The sequence below is a fragment of the Nyctereutes procyonoides genome, unplaced genomic scaffold (genome assembly GCF_905146905.1).
Source record: "Nyctereutes procyonoides isolate TBG_1078 unplaced genomic scaffold, NYPRO_anot_genome, whole genome shotgun sequence".
NCBI lineage: Eukaryota > Metazoa > Chordata > Mammalia > Carnivora > Canidae > Nyctereutes > Nyctereutes procyonoides.
Genome location: NW_026575139.1, coordinates 3292730 through 3308054, shown reverse-complemented (window position 1 = coordinate 3308054; position 15325 = coordinate 3292730). Strand labels below are relative to the sequence as shown.

The window sequence follows — 15325 nt, the reverse complement described above, 5'->3', positions numbered from 1 at the left end:
TTAAGAAATAGACTCTTAACTCCAGAGAACAAACCAATGGTTATTGTTATCAGAGCAGAGCTGGAGGGAGGAGGGGATGGCTAAAGAGGTGATGGGGATGAAGGAGAACACTTGTGATGAGCACAGGGTATTGTATGCAAGTGTTAAATCGCTAAATTGTACACCTGAAATTAACATAACACTGTATGTTAACTAACTGGAATGAAATAAAGGCTTAAAAATATTAAATATAATCAAAGAAGGTGAGATAGGCTAATGTTAAATATCAGATTAATACAAAGCACTGTGTTGATTAATGTATGTATAAAACACTAAGGTAAGTTAATGAAAGAAATTTGGTCTCAGTGGAAATGATTGTGTATATGGATGTTAGAAATATTAAAGGATCTTATTCTTGTTTTTTTCATGTGATTTATGTGTATTTCTTTATTAATGAATTACATGGTGAACAAATGTAGGTGGTTGTGGAGAAAGAAAGCTAGTCGTGGACCACCAGTGATGATGGATGGTATATGAATCATATATGATGGAGACATTTTCTGGAGCTCTGAGGTTCCAACACAAATGGAATCTGGTCTACTTTCCTTTCTGAAGGGAATGTATGGACGGGTGTCAGGAATATATAAGGATTTTATTCTTGGTCTTTGAATTCATGAAGCTTTAAAATATTACTATAAAAGTATTAATGCAAGAATAAATAAACATGTATAAATGGCTAAATATGGAGAGAATGAAGCTTTGTTTATAAAATAAAACATACTAAAGAAATGCATATTAGTGTAAAGGAATGGCTTAAAAAAAGAAAGGACCAAGTATGTCATGTATTTGGCTAAGGATGATTTAGATAATGATAGGGAATAGTCAGTTATTGCTCTCAGTCAATATTAATTTGAAGTTTATTTTATTAAAGGAAAAATAAATATTACCAAAAATTAATAAATCCCTAAATGACTATATATTATAAGTGGTGGATAATATAGAGATAACAACTAAATCTTTTATCATATATCTGCTTATATCATATATTTAATCAAGTCTTCAGAGTGAATGCACAGAGCTGACTTTAGCATCCACGGTGATTTAGGTTGTTATGTTACCTTTGTGTTAGAAAAGAATCCAAGGTGAATAACTGTCAAAGGCCTTACCTTGGTCTGGGTTATTTGTTTAAGAGAGTTCATGGTATTATTTAAAAGTAGTAAGTGAAATCAAAAAGTTAGTTATGGCCTGATGAGAAATAGAATATGAAATATTGTTGATTAATTGATAATGTGCAACATTGAGGTCAACTAATGGAAGATGTGATCTTTGTGTAACATGATTCTAAAGATAGAAATTTGGTTTATTCAAGGGTCTTTTTTTAATTTTGTGAATCATGTATTGATTTTTATTACCAATGAATTAACAATGTAGTTATTACAAATGTGGAAACAAATGAAGAGAAGGAGGCCCAAACATAGACCAGTGATAAAAACTGTTGGCATAGGAGTTCTTCATGTTTGGTTGCTACATGTCTGGTGCTCTGAGTCAACACAAAACAAAATCTAGCCTATTTTCTGTTGTAAATGATCCCATGGGTCAATGTAGAAATATACAAAACTCATATTTTTATTTTGATTTGATATTTTTAGATATAATTATGAATGGATCAGTGATTAAAACATTAAGAATCTAAAACACAGATAAATAAGGTGAAACATTGTCCAGATAGGAATATATGTGGTGACATAAGAAATGAGCAAAAATGGTCATGAAGCAATAAATAGAATAAATTTTTGCCCTTTTGCTTAAGAATTATATGGGCACTGATAATTAAAAGTCATTATTGTTATTGATCAGTCTCAAGTTTAAGCTTTCCTTTAGATAAAAGAAAAAATACTGCATGCCTAAATGAATAAATGAAATGCAGTAAAAAAGGATCAATGGATATAGGATCTAAAATTTTCTATTGTCTGCTCTACTCTGTACTCCTTAGAATGGACCTGTCAAGCAGATAATAGGGATTTTTCCATGGTCCCAAGTTCTCGGGTTGCATTCATGTATTAGGAGCATGGAGACCATGTGAGTAATAGTCGAGCTTATGGTCTTAGTTTCATACTTTATTTAAGGGTATTCAGTGCACTATTGAAAATCATGGAATATAATCAGTGGAGTCTGAATATCCCACTGAGAAATATGGGATTAATATGAAGCATTATATTGATTAATTCATGTAATACAAATTGAGAATAATTAATGAAAATGATATTGACATGAGAATGATTCTAAATAGATATTTGGGATTTCTAGGCACTTTGTGGGTTCTGTGAACAATTTTTTTAAAAGTATAATTACTAAATTATGAGTTGATCAATAAATAACAGAGACAAAAGATGAAAAAGAGGGACGGTATTGGATCGATGATGACCACTGGTGGCGTATGAGTTGTGCACGATGAATATGTGTCTGGAACTCTGAGGTCCAACACAGATGGAATCTACTCCATTGTTCCCTGTTTGATGTGATCTAGAGGAATATATAAAGATTGTGATTTTGGTCATTATGTTCATGAATTTTCTTCCTATTTTTATAATTGGATCAATGAAATTATTAATACACAAATGTGTAGACAAATTTAAATGAAGAAGGTGAAGCCTTGTCCAATTAACCAAGCCTTGCCAATTTGGTTAGGCAAAAATTAATATAGTAACACATTAATTATATTGAAAAGACATATCCATTAGGAAAGAGATGGTATAAGGTTATTGTTTTTTTGGCTAAAGTTGTTGGTATAGACTGTGTTAAGTGGTAGTGTTAATATTCTTTGATGGCGGGGTGGAGATTGTTATTGTTTGTGTACTTAATAGAAAATAAAATATATGTAATCCCAAGTCACTGCCTATCTAAATGACTGACTGAATGAAAGATGGAATATAGGGAAGAATGAACATAAGGTCTCAATCTTTTATCCCCTGATCTTCTTATACTCCTTAGAATGGTCATCTTTGGTGATTTAAGCAGTTCACCATTGTCTCAAGCTCTGTGGTTGCATCTATGTGTGACGAGCATGGAGACCAATGTGAGTAATGGTCAAAATTCTTTTCTTCGTTTTTCAAAAAGGTTTTCACTGCATTATTAAAAAATTGTGAAGTATAATTTTTGATGGCCAGCTATGACCAAATAATTAGAAACAGGTTAATATGAAGCATTATGTTAGTTAATCTATGTGGGAAACATTGAGGTCAGTTATTGAATATTATATATTATCAGTGGGAGTTAATTCTGTAGATAAATGTTAGAGATATTCAAGAGACTTGTTTTAACTTTTTGGGACCCCTACATATTATTTTATTATTATTAGTGAATTGATGAATTAATAAAAATATGTGGACATGATTGAAGATAATGAGGGACATAACTGGATAAATGATGACAAGTGGTGGCATGCAAGTCTTGGATGATGACCACTACAGGCCTGGAACTCTGGGGTCCAACAGAAAAGAAACCTAGTCCTTTTTCCCATTTGAAGGGACCCTACAGAGAGATGTCAGGCATATGTGAGGATTATGTTCTTGGCCTTTGTGTACATGAATATTTAAAAGTATTGTTATAAAAAATGAATAGTAGCATAAATATATAGTAAATGACTATGAAGAGAGTGAAGCATTGTTCATTGCTATAATATGTAATAAGTAAAATGATCTTAATATAAATCAGAATGGGAAATAAAAGATTCATGTGCACAAGTCTGAGTAAGAGTGATATGGAGACTAATTAGTAGTTACTAAGTCAGTTACAACTTTGACATTTGAATTTATTAAGGGGAAAATTATAATAAATAAATGCCTAAATTACTACAAGTTAATAGAATCAATGGAGAGAATATCTCAATATTTTTATCATATTATCTGCTTGTTCCTCTTCAGAACAGATGCTTGTGCTGATTTCAGCTCCTGCCGTAATGAAGATCATAGTGTTCCCTTTGAGTATGGAAAAAGACGAAGGTGAACAGTGGTCAAAGTGGTTGTCTTAGAATGGGATATTTGTTTAGGGATAATCATGATATCACTAAAAAGTATTAAATTAATAAAAAATTAACTGTGGCCTCAAGATAAATGTGATAAGAAACATTATGTTGATTAATCAGTAATGTATAGGATAGAGGTCATGCAGTCCATTTGGATAATTATTCTGTAAATTGATGTTAGTAATATTAAAGGATCTTATTTTTGGGTTCCTGTGAACCATGTATTATTTTTATAATTATCTATGAATTGATCATTTAATTCATACAAAAGTAGAAATGAACTAAGAAGAGACTCAGTCCTGGACCCGTGATGATGACCAGTGGCATAGGAGTCATGGACGATGAAACTATGTGTCTGAAACTCTGAGGTCCAACACAGAACAAGATGTTCTGTCCTTCTGTTGAAATTGATTTTACAGAGAGCTATAGGGAATAAGATCATATTCTTGTATTGTTTCATAGATACAGACTTGTTATTATTAATGGATTAATGATAGAACCATCAAGTAAATATAAATAAACATATAAGGAAGAATAGGGTGAGGAATTGTCGAAATACAAGCCCATGTAGCAAGGCAGACTATATTATTACTAATAATAATGCAAACATTGAATGATGTCCAAACATTGAATTCAATTGATTGAATTATTAGTAATAATTTATTACTAATAATGCAAACATTGAATGATGTCCATTAAGAAGCAAGTGGATCAAAGGGTCATCTCTCTGACCACGGGTATATGGGCAAGTCTGGGTACGAGGTATGAGTCACTTTAATTGTCCTTCCTCAGCCTAAAGATTGAATTTTTATAACGTGACAATATATATAAAGAAACAATAATAAATACCTAAATACTGAGTAAATGAAACCAGAAGGCAAGGATCAATGTGGATTAGGTTTCAATTTTTTTTAATTATCTGCTCTGTTCTGTACTCCTCAGAATGAACTCACAAGAGATGATTCAGTGTCTTCCGTGGGCATGAATTCTGTGGTTGCCTCTATATAATAGGAGGATGGAGATTAATGTGAGTAACAGTTGAAGTTCTTTTCTCAATTTAAGTGGATTTTTTAAAGGTTATTCACTGTGTTATTAAAATGTGTAGAATATAATTAAAGAAGGCAGCTGGATCTCAGTGTTAAATATGGGATATATGAAACACATTGATTAATGCATGTGTGAAAAGCTGAGGATATTAACGGGAGTTATATTTGATGTGATTTTAATTCTGTATATAGATTTGAGGCTTACAGCCTCTTTTTTTGAGTTTTAGTTCTCAAGTTATTTGTGAATTAATGATTTGATAAATGAACAAATAGAAACATGTAGAAGAGGTACAATATTGGATCGATGATGACCACTGGTGGCGTATGATTTGTATATGATGAATACCTGTCTGGAACTCTGAGGGCTAACATAAAATTGGTCTAGTCCATTCCCATTGTTTGAAAGCATCCAATAGACATCCCATAGTCAGGAATAAATGATGGGTGTGTTGTTGATCTTGGTATTCATGCATTTTAAAATTATTATAATTGGATAAATGTGAGAATCTACAAATAAATATAGAAATAATTAAAGATGACTAGAGTAAAGCATTGTCCAATTATAAAAATACGTGGTGAGGCAAGAAATACTATTAACCTGTGATGGAAACCCTGAAGTTCAGTTAGAAATGAGTGGTATTTGACCATTACCTCTTAGGATAAGAATGATGTAGACAGTATAAGTTATAGACAGTGTTTCTATTCTGGCTCAGTGGCAAGATCAAAGTTGTTTGTTTTCTTAACAGACTAAATATATATACCAAATTAATGATTGTCTAGAGAGCTATGTGGATGTTGAAGCTGGGATCAATGGAGAGACTGTCTCAACTGTTTTAATCACCTACTTTGTTTTGTACTCCTTAGAAGAGAACTGGACCTGATTTAAAGATTCTTCCTTGATCCCGACCTCTAAGGTTGCATCTATTTTAGCAGACTGGAGACCAGTGTAAGCATAATCACATTTCTTGTCTTGGTTTGGATTGTTTGTCTAAGGATATTTACTATAGCAATAAAAATATTTGAAATATAAACAATGAGGGTTATCTTCATCCTATTGATAAGAGATTTATAGGAAGTGTGATATTGATTAATGCATGTATGAAAAGCTAATAAATGATAGAGCTATAATGATGTGAAAATGGATCTAGAAGCATATTAGATATTATCAAAGCTTTGTTGGGGTTTTATAAATAATAGTTTAAATATTATAATTAATGAATTAATACATTAATCAATAAACAATAGTGAAATGAATGAAGAGAAAGCCATCTTTTCTGGATCAGTGATGATAACTGCCGGCGTATGAGTCATGAATGATGAGTAATATGTGTCTGAAACTCTGAGGTCCAACACAAAAGCGATGTGTTCTTTCCCTTCATGCATTTCCATTTCTTACTATAATTGAACCATGAAATAATCAATAGACAAATACATGGATCAGTTGAGAGAAAGTCTCAATCTTTTTATCACTTTTTGTGTTCGGTACTTTTCAGAATAGAAGCTCAAGGTGATTTCTACCTTTATTGTGATCAAGGTCACCATGTTTCCCTTTTATAGGAAAGAGACCATGTGAGTAATGCTCAAAGTTCTTTTCTTGGTTTGGGTCGTTTGTTCCAGGGCTTTCATGATATTATTAAAATGTAATAAATATAATGAAAAATTAACTATGGCTCAATGCTATTATGTGAAATATGCTGATTAATTGATACTATGTAATATTGATATTTATTAATGAAAGAGATTGATTTTGGCAATGCTTCTATAGGAAGAGGTTAGGGATATTCAAGTATCATGTTCTTCAGTTTTTGTTAATCGTGTATTGATTTCATTATTACCAATGAAGATATGATTTAACTGATAGAACTATATGAGTGTATAAACTAACCTCTAATGGAACCAGTGAGGATGACAGGTGGGGGATGAGTCCTGGACAGTGGACAGTATGTGTTTGGAAACTTGAGGTGCAATACAATAAGCATTCTGTTTTCTCTGTTTATTTGATCCTATGGATAGATGTTAGGAATGAATAAAGATCATGTTCTTATTTTAGAGGTATTGATTGATTGATTGAGGACAAGGGCAGAGGGAGAGGAATAGAGAATCCTAAGCAGGCTCCACACTGGATGTGGTGCCTGACTTGGAGCTTGACCCCATGACTCTGAGATCATGATCTGAGCTGAAATCAAGAGTTGGACACTTAACCAACTGAGCCACCCAGGTGTCCCTTGGATGAATATATTTATATTTGTTATTATTAGTGGACAAATGATAGAACCATTAAAGGATAAATAATAGATTAAGAAGAAAAAGTGAGGGATCCCTGGGTGGCGCAGCGGTTTAGCGCCTGCCTTTGGCCCAGGGCGCGATCCTGGAGACCCGGGATCGAATCCCACGTCAGGCTCCCGGTGCATGGAGCCTGCTTCTCCCTCTGCCTGTGTCTCTGCCTCTCTCTCTCTATCTGTGTGATTGTCATAAATAAATAAAAATAAATAAATAAAAAATATTTTAAAAAAAAAAAGAAGAAAAAGTGAGTTATTATCTAACTATGAACATAATATGTTGAGGCAAGAAATACTGATAAAATTTGCAAACACTGATGCCCTCCATGAAATAGATCTTTCAAGGATGCCCCTTCTTTGGCCAAAGATTATATAGACATGAATAATTAAGAGTCAGTTTCATTATTCCTGGTGTCAAGTTTGAAATTTTCCTTTTTTTAAAAAATTTATTTATTTATGATAGTCACAGAGAGAGAGAGAGAGGCAGAGACATAGGCAGAGGGAGAAGCAGGCTCCATGCACCGGGAGCTCGATATGGGATTCGATCCCGGGTCTGCAGGATCGCGCCCTGAGCCAAAGGCAGGCACCAAACCGCTGCGCCACCCAGGGATCCCTTCCTTTTTGTTTAGAGACAAAGATCTATATTACAAAAAATTTATGAATTCCTAAATGACTCAGTAAATTCAATGTGGAAGGCAAGAATCAATGAGGATAAAACTTTTATAATTTTTTCCTGTTATCGACTATGGTTTGTACTTCTCAGAATGGACACATTTGAGCTAACCAAGCATTATTCCATGGCAGTGAGCTCTATGATGCCATCTGTGTGACAGAAACACACAGAAACCAATGTGAGTAATAATCAAATTTCTTGTCTTTGATTCATTGATTTTTTTCTTGACACATTTAGTGTATTATTTGAAAATTCCATGTGGAATCATAGGAGGCTAACTATAGCTCTGTGATAAATATTGAGTTTTGGAAAATATCATATTGATTAATGCATATATGGAAAACTGAAGATAATTAATGAAGGATAATAATGTGAGAACAAGTCTATATTCAGTTTAGGGACATAAAGATTCATTTCAATTTTTGTGAATAGTAGGGTTTTAAATTATTAGTGAACCAATGATTTAATCAACATACAGAAAGAATATAACAAAGAGGGGCAATATTGGATCGATGATGACCACTGGTGGCGTATGAGTCTGTACGATGAATACGTGGAACTCTGAGGTCCAACGAAAAATTAATCTAGTACATTCTCATTATTTGAAGGTATCCAATAGATATATGTCAGGAATACACTAAGATCTTGTTTTTGATTTTAAAGTTCATGCATTTATATGTATCATTGCAATTAGACGAATAAGAGATTCTATAAATAAATATATAAATAAAAATGATGAAAGAAGTGAAGCGTTGTCTAATTATAAAAATATACAATTAGGCAAGAAATACTATTAATATATCATGAAAACTCTGCAGTTCACTTAGAAGCAAGTGGTATAGCAGCTAAGGATGATGATATTAACAGGATAAGTTATAGAAAATGCTCATCGTCTGAGTCAGTGGTAAATTTGAAGTTTGTTTTCTTAAGGGGAAAAAATATGTACACCAAATTAATGATTGCCCAAATGACTGACTACATGGGCGGGGGAAAGTGAAGACCGATGGAAAGAATGTCTCAACCTTTCTTATCATTTGCTCTGCCTTATACTCCTCAGAACAGACATACCACACCTTCCCTGATTATGGAGCTCCAGTTCCATCTCTGTTTTAGGAGTTGGAAGACCAATGTGAGTAATAACCAATATTTTTGTCTTGGTTTGGGTGGTGTGTCTAAGAGTAGTCACTGTAGTACTAAAAAAGATGAAATATACTCAGATGTTCAACTGTGTCCTAGTGACAAATATGGGGTTAAAATGAAATGTTACAATGATGAAAGCATTTATGAAAAAATGATAGTAAATATGACAGATATATAATAATGTGGGATTTGTTCAGATATATATTAAGGCAATCAAGGCCCTTTTGAGTTTTTGTGAATCATACAGTGCTAAAATTATTATTAGGGTATTAATGAATTAATAAAGAATGTAGAAATGAATGAAGAGAAGGCGGTCTTTTTGGATCAATGATGATAATTGCCAGCGTATGAGTCACGGATGATGAATGATATGTGTCTGGAACTCTGAGGTCCAACACAAAAGAGATGTGGTCTTTCTCTTCGTGCGTTTCCATTCTTGATTATAATTAGATCACTGAAATATCAATAAGGAAATATATTTTTAAAAAGTGAATTGTAGAAACATTGTCCAATTTTAAAAATATGTGAAGAGGCAAGAAGTACAATTCATATAATTTGAAAACACTGAAGTCCAAAGAGAAATGAATGGTACATGACTGTCCCCTCTTTGGCTAGGATGGTATGGACAGGACAAATTTTAGACAGTTTTTATATTCTGGATCACTGGGAAGTTCAAAGTAGTTCATTTTTTGTAAAAGACAATGAAATAAATATTCTCCAGTAATGGTTTCCTAAATGCCTGACTTAATGAAAAATATAAAGCAAGGATTAGTGGGAAAATATCTCATTTTTTTAATCATCTGCTCTGCTCTGTACTCTTCAGAAATGATGCACTCCAGCTGATTGTAACATTCTTCCAAGGTCGTGAGCCCTCTGGTTGCATCTGTGTTGGAGGAGCATCGAGACCACGTAAGACTCAAAGCTCTTGTCTTGGTTTAGGGCTATTCAGTGCGTTATTCAAAAGTATTAAATATAATCAAAGAAGGCAAAATATAGCAATGTTTAATACTAGACTGATATGAAGCAATATGTTTACTAATCCATAAATGTAATCCTGGGGTAGTTAATGAAAGAGATTTAGTCTCTGTAATATTATATAGACATGTTAGAAATGTTGAAGGACTATATTCTTATATTTTTAATTTATGTATAGTTTTTGATTAATGAATTAATAAATAAATTTTCTTGAGAATGGAGAGAAAGAGGGTCAGTCTTGAACCAGTGATGAAAGCTGGTGGTGTATGAGTTCATCTACGATGAATGCTATGCTTCTGGAACTAAGATCTGATACAGAAGTAATCTAGTCTTTTTCTCTTGTGTCTAGGGATCCTATATACAGATGTTAGGAATATATAAGAATTTTGTTGGTCTTTTTGTTCATGAATTTTAATAATTTATAAAATTAATTAAAATAAAATTTATAAAACTATTAATAGTAGGATAAATAAATATATGAATGAATAAAGGTGAGGAAGTTGAAGTATTGTTTTTTGGTAAATATGTAGCAAGGTAAAAGAATATTAATATACATTAGGATGTATATAAAAGGACCCAGTATATTACATCTTCGACTAAGGTTGATATAAACAGTGAAATGGGTGGGACTGGAAAAAAAAACACAGTGAAATGCTATAGTCAGTTATTGTCTGACTCAGTTTCAAGTTTGAAGTTTATTTTTAAGGTAAAATTAATGTTTCCATTAAGCCAATAAATGCTTAAATGATTATATAAATGAATGGTGGGATACATGGGTCAGTGGAGAGGAGGTCTCAATCTTTTCATCCCCTTCTCTGTTTCATATTCTTCAGAACAGATGCTTGAGCTGATTTCATCTTCTGCTGTGATCAGGATTGTCAGGTGATTCTCCTTTGTGTTAGGAAACGGAATAAGGAGAGTAATAGTAGTGTTTTGATTTGGTCATTTGTTTGTGTTCATGGTATTACTAAAAAGTAATAAATATAATAAAAAGGTTCACTATGCTTAACAAATAGATATGATATAAAACATTGTGTTCATTAATCTATTACATAGCATTGAGATTGATTAATGAAAGAAATAGAGCCTCTGTTGGCAGTGATTCTATATTAGAAGTTGAGGGCATTCAAACAACAATTAGATGCTCAGTTTTTGTGAATTATACTCATTTTAATATTTTCAATGAATTAATGATTTAATCAATACAAATGTAGGAAGGAATGAAGAAAAGGTGGGCCTCTAGTGGAACAATGATGACAAGTGATTGATGAATCATGGGTGATGAGCAATTTGTGTCTGGATATACAAGGTCCAACATAATAGTCCACTCCTGCTATTCTCTTTGACTCTGTACATGGATATTTGGAATATACAAAGATCATATTCTTATTTTGAGTTTGTAAGTTTGGGTTTGTTATTATTAGTAGATCAACGATTAGTGGATCAATAATATTATGTATATTAAAGAAATATACATTATAGGTAAAGAACAGAGGGAGAAGGATTATCTAACTATGAAGTATCATTATATGGTGAGGCAAAAAATAATCAAATTGAAAATATTTATGTTAAGAAGTGGAAAAGGGTGTTACCTTCTTAGCTAAGAGTTATACAGATAAGTAAGAGTGTAATCTTTCTGAGTCAGTGTCAAGTTTGAGGTAGCTCCTTTTATTAAGAGAAAAATATATTCATGTCATGAAATAAGTGAGTAAATGAAATGTGAAAAGCAAGGATCAGTGGAGATAAAATCTTAACTTTCTTTTTCTTTTTATCATTTACTGTGCTGTGTATTTCAGAACTGACATACTCAAGCTAAGAATTGTTTTATGGTGGTGAGCTCTATGATCGCATCTGTACGTTAGAAGCACAGAGACCAATGTGAGTAATAGTCAAGTTCTTGGTTTTTGCTGTGTTTTTTTTTTAAGGATATTCATTGTATTTTTAAAAGTACCATAAGGTCAAAGGTAGCCAAGTGTAGCCTAGTGACAACTACTGAATTCCTGTGAAACATTATATTATTACATGCATGAAATTTAAGATAGTTTTTCACATTTTCTTTTATTATTATTATTATTTATTATATCACAGATGAAATTTAAGATACTTAATGAATGAGCTATATTGTGAGAATTATTCTATATACAGATTAGGATTATCATGACTCTTGCATTATTCTGAATAATAGGATTTTAAATTATTGTTAATGAATTAATAAGTTAGTCAATAAACAGTGTAGAACTGAATGAAGGAAAAGAGGGATAATGCTGGATTGATGATGACCACTGGTGGTGTATGAGTCGTATATGATGAGTATGTGTCTGGAACTCTGAGGTCCAACACACAATAAAATGTCTATTCCCATCGTTTGATGGGATCTTATACAGAGATATCAGGAATATATGAGAATCTTGTTTTTAGCTGTCTTCATGCGCTTTTATTATTATATTTGGATAAATGATTTATAAATAAATCTATAATCATGTGTTTGGTCTTTAATGTTGATACATTCTATTTTTAAATTTGGTCAATGAAATAATAAATAAATAAGAAGTGGGTAAAATATTGTCTAGTTACAAAAGTATGTGGTTAAACAAGAAATACTGTCCATACATTTTGAAAAGAAATATCTATTAGGAAATATGTGGTATAATGGTATTATTCTTTGAATAATGGTCAGTGTTCATGCTGTCTATCAGCTACAAGATTGATACTATTTATTTTCTTAAGAAAAATAAAATATAGGTTATCCCAATTCATTGCTTATTAATGATTGACTGAATGAAAGGGGGAATGCAGGGACCAATGATTATAAGGTCTCATTTTTTTATCATCTGCTCTGTCTTGTACTCCTTAGAATGGTCACCCTTGGCTGATTTAGACATTCCGCCAGTCACGAACTCTGTGGTTGCATCTATGTGTGAAGAGCATGGAGCTCAATGTGGGCAATAGTTAAAATTCTTTGAGAGCACAAATTTATTATGTGGGTTTTTTAAAAAAAGATTTTATTTATTTATCTGACAAAGAAAGAGAAAGCACAAGCAGAGAAAGAGGCAGGCAGAGGGAGAGGGAGAAGCAGGCTCCCCACCGAGCAGGGAGCCTGATGCAGGGCTTGATTCCAGGACCTTGGGATCATGACCTGAACTGAAGGCAGACTCCCAACCAACTGAGCCACCCAGGTGCCCCGGTTTTGAGGTCTTTTAAAAGAGATTTTAGCTGCATGATTAATAATGTGATATAAAGTTAATGGTCACAGCCATAGCCAGAGAGTAAATTTGAGGCTAATATGAAGCATTATATTAATTAATCTATATAGGAAACATTTTGGTTAATTAATAAAAGTTATTGTCAGCAAGAAGTAATTCTAAAGACAAATGTTGGAGATATTTAAGGATCTTGCTTCAAGTTTCTGTGCTCCCCAAGCATTTATTTTATCGTTATTAATTGATGAATTATTCAATAAAAGCATGTAGACATTAATGACTATAATGAGGCCCAAATGTGACTGCTCATGTATGAATCTGGAACTCTGAGGCAATCATGGAAATTAATTAATCTGTTCCCTCTTTTGGAATTGTTTCAGTGAAGATATGTCTGGAATGTTCAAAGATCATATTCTCATAGTGATTTTATGGACATAGATTGGTTGTTATTAATGGAATAATGATTGAACTATTAAAAAATACAAATTTGTAAAAAACAAGAAAGCAGAACATTGTCTAGTTATTAAGTTTTGTGATGAGGCAAGAGATATTAGTAATAACCATTGAAAACAGTAATACCCATTTTTTTTTTTTTTTAGTAATACCCATTAAGAGATAAATGGACAAAGTTCTCACACCTCTTTGAGGTCACATATACTCTGATAAAAAAGAGTGAATTTTATTCTTTTTGGTAGTGAAATTAAATTTTTCCTTTTGTAAGATAAAAATATATACATACTGAAAAAAATAACTAAATATTGACTGTATGAATTGTGAGGAGCAAAGATCAATTGCAGTTAGGTCTCAATTTTTTCTATTACTTGCTCTGCTCTGTCATCCTCAGAATGGATGCACTCAAGCTGATGAAAGCATTTTCCATGGTCTTGAGGTCCTTGTTACCTCTGTATAAGAAGAGGACAGAGGTTAATGTGAGTAATAGTTCTTTTCTTGGTTTCCATGTATTTGTTTTTTTATTCCACTCAGTGTGGATCCCAACATGGAACTTGAACTCACAACCCTGAGATCAAGACCTGAGCTGAGATCAAGAGTCAGAGGTTTAACTGATTGAGCTGCTCAGGTACTCCTCCAGGTGGTTTTTAAAAGGCAATTCACTATATTATTAAAAAGTGTGAAATATAATTTTTATTTTATTTTATTTTATTTTTAATAAATTTATTTTTATTAGTGTTCAATTTGTCAACATACAGAATAACACCTAGTGCTCATCCCGTCAAGTGCCCACCTCAGTGCCCACCACCCAGTCACCCCCACCCCCCACCCACCTCCCCTTCCACCACCCCTAGTTTGTTTCCCAGAGTTAGGAGTCTTTCATGTTGAAATATAATTTTTAAAAGGCAACTGTATCTCAATGATAAATATGGAATATATGAAACATTGATTGGTCCATGTGTAGACAACTAAGGATAATTAATAAAAAAGATACATTGATATGGGAATAATCTATGTACAGATTAGGGATAGAAAGGCTCTTCTAGGGTTTTGTTTATCATAGTGTTTAGAAATTATTATTAATGAATTAATATTTTAATCAACCAATAAATAGAAATGAATGAAGAAAAAGAAGGACAATATTGGATCGATGATGACCACTGGTGGCGTATGAGTCCTATGCAATGAATACATGTCTGGAACTCTGAGGTTCAACACAAAACAGATGTGGTCTTTCTCTTCATACATTTATATTCTTTGTTAAAATTGGATCATTGAAATATCACTGTGGAAATACGTGATTCAAAAAGCTGATGTAAAAAAATGAGGCAAGAAATACTATTAATATATTTTGAAAACACTGAGTAGTCCAAAGAGAAATAAATGGTACCCGAATGTAACCTCTATGGAGGACCAATTATAGATAATGTTTATGTTCTGGGTCAGTGCAAAGTTCAAAGTAGGTTCTTTTTCTTTCTTTTTTTTTTGGTTCTTTTTCTTAAGAGAAAAATGAAATAGACTTCAAATAATGATTGTCTAAATGCCCAACTAAATACAAG

General features: G+C 32.5%; 2 long non-coding RNA genes, 12 other non-coding genes and 2 pseudogenes across 14 annotated transcripts; all 16 read left to right on the top strand.

Annotated features, from left to right (window-relative positions):
- Window positions 1-485: 485 nt before the first annotated feature.
- LOC129496477 (small nucleolar RNA SNORD113/SNORD114 family) lies at window positions 486-558 on the top strand. The gene has a single exon (XR_008661769.1). It is a non-coding gene; the product is annotated as a small nucleolar RNA SNORD113/SNORD114 family (small nucleolar RNA).
- An 896-nt stretch (window positions 559-1454) lies between these two features.
- On the top strand, window positions 1455-1529 carry LOC129496485 (small nucleolar RNA SNORD113/SNORD114 family). The gene has a single exon (XR_008661774.1). It is a non-coding gene; the product is annotated as a small nucleolar RNA SNORD113/SNORD114 family (small nucleolar RNA).
- An 860-nt stretch (window positions 1530-2389) lies between these two features.
- Window positions 2390-2461, top strand: LOC129496436 (small nucleolar RNA SNORD113/SNORD114 family). The gene has a single exon (XR_008661732.1). It is a non-coding gene; the product is annotated as a small nucleolar RNA SNORD113/SNORD114 family (small nucleolar RNA).
- Window positions 2462-2982: 521 nt separating this feature from the next.
- LOC129495859 (uncharacterized) lies at window positions 2983-5017 on the top strand. Its single transcript, XR_008661630.1, has 3 exons — window positions 2983-3055; window positions 3903-3980; window positions 4946-5017. It is a non-coding gene; the product is annotated as an uncharacterized LOC129495859 (long non-coding RNA).
- LOC129496458 (small nucleolar RNA SNORD113/SNORD114 family) lies at window positions 3396-3470 on the top strand. Its single transcript, XR_008661752.1, has one exon. It is a non-coding gene; the product is annotated as a small nucleolar RNA SNORD113/SNORD114 family (small nucleolar RNA).
- LOC129496454 (small nucleolar RNA SNORD113/SNORD114 family) lies at window positions 4304-4377 on the top strand. The gene has a single exon (XR_008661748.1). It is a non-coding gene; the product is annotated as a small nucleolar RNA SNORD113/SNORD114 family (small nucleolar RNA).
- A 329-nt stretch (window positions 5018-5346) lies between the features above and the next one.
- LOC129496452 (small nucleolar RNA SNORD113/SNORD114 family) lies at window positions 5347-5418 on the top strand. Its single transcript, XR_008661747.1, has one exon. It is a non-coding gene; the product is annotated as a small nucleolar RNA SNORD113/SNORD114 family (small nucleolar RNA).
- Window positions 5419-5919: 501 nt separating this feature from the next.
- LOC129495858 (uncharacterized) lies at window positions 5920-8152 on the top strand. Its single transcript, XR_008661629.1, has 3 exons — window positions 5920-5995; window positions 6543-6618; window positions 8092-8152. It is a non-coding gene; the product is annotated as an uncharacterized LOC129495858 (long non-coding RNA).
- LOC129496447 (small nucleolar RNA SNORD113/SNORD114 family) lies at window positions 6325-6399 on the top strand. Its single transcript, XR_008661743.1, has one exon. It is a non-coding gene; the product is annotated as a small nucleolar RNA SNORD113/SNORD114 family (small nucleolar RNA).
- LOC129496487 (small nucleolar RNA SNORD113/SNORD114 family) lies at window positions 6942-7016 on the top strand. Its single transcript, XR_008661776.1, has one exon. It is a non-coding gene; the product is annotated as a small nucleolar RNA SNORD113/SNORD114 family (small nucleolar RNA).
- Window positions 8153-8506: 354 nt separating the features above from the next.
- On the top strand, window positions 8507-8573 carry LOC129496453 (small nucleolar RNA SNORD113/SNORD114 family; annotated as a pseudogene).
- An 888-nt stretch (window positions 8574-9461) lies between these two features.
- LOC129496448 (small nucleolar RNA SNORD113/SNORD114 family) lies at window positions 9462-9536 on the top strand. Its single transcript, XR_008661744.1, has one exon. It is a non-coding gene; the product is annotated as a small nucleolar RNA SNORD113/SNORD114 family (small nucleolar RNA).
- Window positions 9537-10355: 819 nt separating this feature from the next.
- Window positions 10356-10434, top strand: LOC129496482 (small nucleolar RNA SNORD113/SNORD114 family; annotated as a pseudogene).
- Window positions 10435-11359: 925 nt separating this feature from the next.
- On the top strand, window positions 11360-11431 carry LOC129496478 (small nucleolar RNA SNORD113/SNORD114 family). The gene has a single exon (XR_008661770.1). It is a non-coding gene; the product is annotated as a small nucleolar RNA SNORD113/SNORD114 family (small nucleolar RNA).
- A 950-nt stretch (window positions 11432-12381) lies between these two features.
- On the top strand, window positions 12382-12453 carry LOC129496446 (small nucleolar RNA SNORD113/SNORD114 family). The gene has a single exon (XR_008661742.1). It is a non-coding gene; the product is annotated as a small nucleolar RNA SNORD113/SNORD114 family (small nucleolar RNA).
- Window positions 12454-14909: 2456 nt separating this feature from the next.
- On the top strand, window positions 14910-14981 carry LOC129496450 (small nucleolar RNA SNORD113/SNORD114 family). The gene has a single exon (XR_008661745.1). It is a non-coding gene; the product is annotated as a small nucleolar RNA SNORD113/SNORD114 family (small nucleolar RNA).
- The last annotated feature ends 344 nt before the right edge of the window (window positions 14982-15325 follow it).